This window comes from Carcharodon carcharias, chromosome 10 (genome assembly GCF_017639515.1).
Source record: "Carcharodon carcharias isolate sCarCar2 chromosome 10, sCarCar2.pri, whole genome shotgun sequence".
NCBI lineage: Eukaryota > Metazoa > Chordata > Chondrichthyes > Lamniformes > Lamnidae > Carcharodon > Carcharodon carcharias.
In genome coordinates this window covers 62,379,911-62,386,271 of record NC_054476.1, presented here as the reverse complement: position 1 = coordinate 62,386,271, position 6,361 = coordinate 62,379,911, and positions in this window count along the sequence as shown.

Here is a 6,361-nt window from a genome sequence, read left to right as displayed (position 1 = left end):
GAAAAACATACTTGACCTCATCCTTATCAACCTGCCTGCCACAGATGCATGACAGTATCTGTATGAGTGACCACTGCACAGTGATTGTGGAGACGAAGTCCAGCCTTAACATTGAGGATACCCTCCATTGTGTTGTGTGGCACTACTACCGTGCTAAATGGGATAGATTTTGAACAGATCTAGCAACTCAAGACTGGACATCCATGAGGTGCTGTGGGCCAACAGCAGAATTATACTTGAACACAATCTGTAACCTCTTGGCCCGCATATCCCCCACTCTAGCATTACCTTCAAGCCAGGGAATCAACCCTGGTTCAATGAAGAGTGCAGAAGGGCGTGTCAGGAGCAGCACCAGGCATACCAAAAAATGAGGTGTCAACCTGGCGAAACTATAAAACAGGACTACTTGCATGCCAAACAGCATAAGCAGCAGGTGATAGACAGAGCGAAGTGATCCGACAACCAATGGATCAGATCTAAGCTCTGCAGTCCTGCCACATCAGTGGCCTCCAGTCGTGAATGGTGGTGGACAATTAAACAACTCAATGGAGGTGGTGGCTCCACAAATATGCCCATCCTCAATGATGGAGGAGACCAGCACATCAGTGTAAAAGATAAGGCTGAAGCATTCACAACAATCTTCAGCCAGAAGTGCAGAGTGGATGATCCATGTCGGCCTCCTTTGGAGGTCCCTAGCATCACAGATGCCAGTCTTCAGCCAATTCGATTCATTCCACATGATATCAAGAAACAACTGAAGGCACTGGATAGTGCAAAGGCTATGGGCCCTGACAATATTCTGGCAATAGCACTGACGACTTGTACTCCAGAACTTGCTGCACCTCTAACCAAGCTGTTCCAGTACAGCTACAAGGCTGGCATCTACCTGGCTATGTGGAAAATTGCTCAGGTATGTCCTGTACACAGAAAGCAGGACAAATCCAACAAGGCCAATTACCGCCCCATCAGTCTACTCTCCATCATCAGTAAAGTAATGGAAGGGATCATCAACAGTGCTATCAAGCAGCACTTGCTTAGCAATAACCTGCTCACTGATTGCCCAGTTTGGGTTCCGCCAGGGCCATTCAGCTCCTGACCTCATTACAGCCTTGATTCAAATATGGACCAAAAGAGCTAAACTCCCAAGGTGAGGTGAGAGTGACTGCCCTTGACATCAAGGCAGCATTTGACCGAGTGTGGCATCAAACAGCCCTAGCAAAACTGGAGTCAATGGGAATCAGGGGGGAAAGCTCTCTGCTGGTTGGAGTCATACTTAGCACAAAGGAAGATGGTTGTGGTTGTTGGAGGTCAGTCATCTCAGCTCCAGAACATCACTGCAGGAGTTCCTCAGGGTAGTGTCCTAGGCCCAAGCGTCTACAGCTGCTTCATCAATGATCTTCCTTCCATCATAAGGTCAGAAGTGATTGCACAATGTTCAGCACCATTCACAACTCTTCAGACACTGAAGCAGTCCATGTCCAAATGCATTAAGACCTGGACAATATCCAGGCTTGGGCTGACAAGTGGCAAGTAACATTTGCGCCACGCAAGTGCCAGGCAATGACCATCTCCAACAAGAGAGAATCCAACCATCTTGCTATTCAATGGCATTACCATAACTGAATCCCTCAGTATCAACATCCTGTGGGGGGGGGTACCATTGACCAGAAACTGAACTGGACTAACCATATAAATGCTGTGGCTACAAGAGCAGGTCAGAGGCTAGGAATAGTGTGACGAATAACTCACTTCCTGACCCCCCAAAGCCTGTCCACCATCTACAAGGCACAAGTCAGGAATGTGATGGAATACTCCCCACTTGCCTGGATGAGTGCAGCTCCTACAATACTTAGGAAGCTTAACACCGTCCAGGACAAAGCAGTCCGCTTGACTGGCACTACATCCACAAACATTCACTCCTTCCACCACCAATGCACAGTAGCAGTAGTGTGTACCATGTACAAGATGCACTGCAGGAATTCACCAAGGGTCCTTTGAAAGCATCTTCCAAACCCACAGCCATTACCACCAAGAAGGACAAGGGCAGCAGATAGTTAGGAACACCACCACCTAGACGTTCCCCTCCCAGTCACTGAATATCCTGACTTGGAAATATATAGCCACTTCTTCACTGTCGCTGGGTCAAAATCCTGGAACTCCCTTCCTAATATCACTGTAGGTGTACCTACACCACGTGGACTGCAGTGGTTCAAGAAGGCAGCTAACCACCACCTTCTGAAGGGCAACTAGGGATGGGCAATAAATGCTGGCCCAGCCAGCGAATAAACGGAACCGGAAATCAGTTGGCACCCAATTTTGTCAGCTGACTTTGGCTGTGGCCCTTTGTGATATACTAGGAATTGACCTGCTGAAGTCTATACGCTGTTATTCTCCATATGGCCCCTGTATTCTGTGCATCACATGTCTCTGATCAGACTAGTGTTCCCCATTCTTGTGTGTTATCAGATTGGACAAAGTTTGTAAATCCCTACCCATGTGCTGGTTATTGAATTTTGCCAGGTAGTTCTGTATTATCAGATCACACAGACTCTTTCCTGAGCCTCCAGGTGGGGTGACCAACCGTCCTGTATTTTACGGGATTGTCCCGGAATTATTGTTGATGTCCTGTGTCCTGCTCGGCAGGCATGGGGGTGAGTGTTCCAACAGACCCGGGGGTGCAAGAAATCCTGCATGCCCCTGGGTGCTTGGGGTCTCTCTCCCCCATTTCTGTCTCTTTTCTCTCTCTCTCTTTCCTTCCCTTCTTTTTCGTGCCCTCTTTTCCCACTCTCCCGTCACTGTCTCTCTTCGCCTCTCTATCCCTCCCTCTCTCTTTCCCCTCTCTCTCACCATCTCTCTTTCCCCTTTCCTCTCTCTCTTTCCCTCTCTCCCTTGACTACAATGCTTTACTACAAAGTTCAGATATGGATCACAGCTTAATCTCAAAGATGAATTCTTCCCTGAAAGGGTCAGTTTTATAAATCTCAGCATTTGTTCTTCTATTGAAAGCATATGTCTGGCAATGTAGTGCCCTGAGCTAGATGGTTGAATCTAAAAATAATTCTGTAAAACTGAATTTGATTTCCCCATGCTTTGCTCTGTAGAGACCGGTCAGAATATCAAGAGTTGGGCAGCAGTGTGAGAGTCAAGGGTGCCGAGGGCCATCAACACCACTGTCTAGACAGGCAGCAGCTTGATGATGTTCCCTGGCGCAGAGCTGATGAGAGAACAAAGAAATGCACCAGGATAAATAATCTTCAAATATCTTGTTTCTCTTTTGCAAAATCTTCAAGAGCTAAAATGAAAGCATGTTATGGATGTGACTTTCGAAATGCCTATTTCTCCTCTCTAGAATAAAAAGTCTGCTCAAATGAACGAGGCACAAGACAGTCAGCTCGCCACCATCAGTGAGTGGATGGTGGCTGAGCAAAAAGAGCATGAGACTCAGATGCTGACGCAAGTTTCCTGGCCCCAGGACTGGGTGGAGGAAGTGGATGGAGATTCCCTCCAGGTCAAAGGAGGTGCTCGAGACCCTACACTCTGCCCCCCATCACCTATCTCAGCTTCGAAAGAGGGATAAGATGATCAGGAAGCTGAGAGAGGGCATCCTTGTGTCAGAGGGAGGAGCTGCTGGAGGCTCAGAATGTAAAGCTACAAGAAAGGAATTGTAGTATTCTCATAATCAGATAACTCATTTATTTGTATGATACTTGCACCTCCTTCTGTGACTAAAACAGCATCAAATGGAAACAGATGTGTAAATTTGCATTGGCCCAATGGCCTCCCAGAATGACACTAATCATTTTTTATAATTATAGCAAGAGTGTCAGCTGGGAAAAGCTACCCAACGACGACTGTTTCCAACCGGCAACAGCCAACTGGCCAGCAACCAGTGTTAGCTGTTTCCAACTGAGAAATGCCAGCTGCCTGGCAATCGGGATCAATTGTTTCCCACTGGTACCTGATTTATGATTGGCAACTGCTTCTCCCTTTCTGGTTAAATTGTTTTTCCTTCTGGAGTCCATATATTTTAGCTGCTAGGATCAATTTGAAGTCAGCAAAATGCTTGTAGGTTTCAGATCAGCTCCGGGTCACTATGGCTTTCTTTTTTTGAATATTTTTAAAATGGTATGAAAGTATGCCCTCTGGTGTGTGATATCTGGATTGTGATGAGCTTATGAGACATTGGAGGATTGTCCAAGGCATTGCTTCCAGTAAGTCATTTTATATAAAAACAGAATTACCTGGAAAAACTCAGCAGGTGTGGCAGCATCGGCGGAGAAGAAAAAAGTTAACGTTTCGAGTCCTCATGACCCTTCAACAGAACTGAGTAAAATTAGGAGAGGGGTGAAATATATGCTGGTTTAAGGTAGGGTAGGGGGGAGAGAAGTCGTGGGGGGGGGGGGTGTGGTTGTAGGAACAAGCAAGCAGTGATAGGAGCAGATAATCAAAAGATGTCACAGACAAAAGAACAAAGAGGTGTTGAAGGTGGTGATATTATCAAAACGAATGTGCTAATTAAGAATGGATGGCAGGATACACAAGGTACAGCTCTAGTGGGGGTGGGGTGGAAAGACTAACAGGGTATAAAAGGTATAGATTTAAAAATAATGGAAATAGGTGGGAAAAGAAAAATCTATATAAATTATTGGAAAAAACAAAAGGAAGGGGGAAGAAACGGAAAGGGGGTGGGGATGGAGGAGGGAGTTCAAGATCTAAAATTGTTGAAAACAATATTCAGTCCGGAAGGCTGTAAAGTGCCTAGTCGGAAGATGAGGTGCTGTTCCTTCATTTTGCGTTGGGCTTCACTGGAACAATGCAGCAAGCCAAGGACAGACATGTGGGCAAGAGAGCAGGGTGGAGTGTTAAAATGGCAAGCGACAGGGAGGTTTGGGTCTTTCTTGAGGACAGACCACAGGTGTTCTGCAAAGCGGTTGCCCAGTTTGCATTTGGTCTCTCCAATGTAGAGGAGACCCCGTTGGGAGTAACGAATGCAGTAGACTAAGTTGGGGGAAATGCAAGTGAAATGCTGCTTCACTTGAAAGGAGTGTTTGGGCCCTTGGACGGTGAGGAGAGAGGAAGTGAAGGGGCAGGTGTTGCATCTTTTGCGTTTGCATGGGGAGGTGCCGTAGATGGGGGTTGAGGGGTAGGGGGTGATGGAGGAGTGGACCAGGGTGTCCCGGAGGGAACAATCCCTACGGAATGCCGCCAGGGGCGGAGGGGGGGCGGTGGTGGTGGAGGGAAGATGTGTTTGGTGGTGGCATCATGCTGGAGTTGGCGGAAATGGCGGAGGATGATCCTTTGAATGCAAAGGCTGGTGGGGTGATAAGTGAGGATAAGGGGGACCCTATCATGTTTCTGGGAGGGAGGAGAAGGCGTGAGGGCGGATGCGCGGGAGATGGGCGGGACATGGTTGAGGGCCCTGTCAATGACCGTGGGTGGAAAACCTCGGTTAAGGAAGAAGGAGGACATGTCAGAGGAACTGTTATTGAAGCTAGCATCATCAGAACAGATGCGACGGAGGCGAAGGAACTGAGAGAATGGGATGGAGTCCTTACAGGAAGCGGGGTATGAGGAGCTGTAGTCGAGGTAGCTGTGGGAGTCGGTAGGCTTGTAATGGATATTGGTGGACAGTCTATCTCCAGAAATTGAGACAGAGAGATCAAGGAAGGGCAGGGAAGTGTCAGTGATTGACCATGTGAAAATGATGGAGGGATGGAGATTGGAAGCAAAGTTAATAAATTTTTCCAGGTCCCGATGAGAGCTCTGGGGACCAGAGTTCAAACCCCAGCAGGTGGTGGAATTTGAATTCAATAAAAATTTGCAATAAAATGTCTAGTGATGACTACAAAACCATTGTTGATTGTTGTAAAAGCCCATCTGGTTCACTAATGTCTTTTAGGGAAGGAAATCTGCTGTCCTTACCTGGTCTGGCCTATGTGTGACTCCAGACCCACAGCAATGTGGTTGACTTTTAAATGTCCTCTGAACAAGGGCAATCAGGGATGGGCAATAAATGCTAGCCCAGCCAACGACTCCTGAACAAATAAAAAATTGGGATTTTTGTCTCTTCTTAAAGATTATATTGTATATACAAAAAGTGCCATCATTAGATGTGTGGAATGTGATATCCAGAGTGTGACATTTGGCACGTGCTGACATACTGTATTGTTTTTACATTATTTGTTAACACTACATGGCACTGATCATGATCGGAATGCACTATTTTGTAAAGACAGAAACAGGAAACATTATACCATTTTAAATACAATGGATGATTCTGCTGCTGAAGTATAGCTATATATATGAACAATTACACTGTGTAGCTTCATTGCTTAAATTAATCTTCAGCTTGCTTACAAGT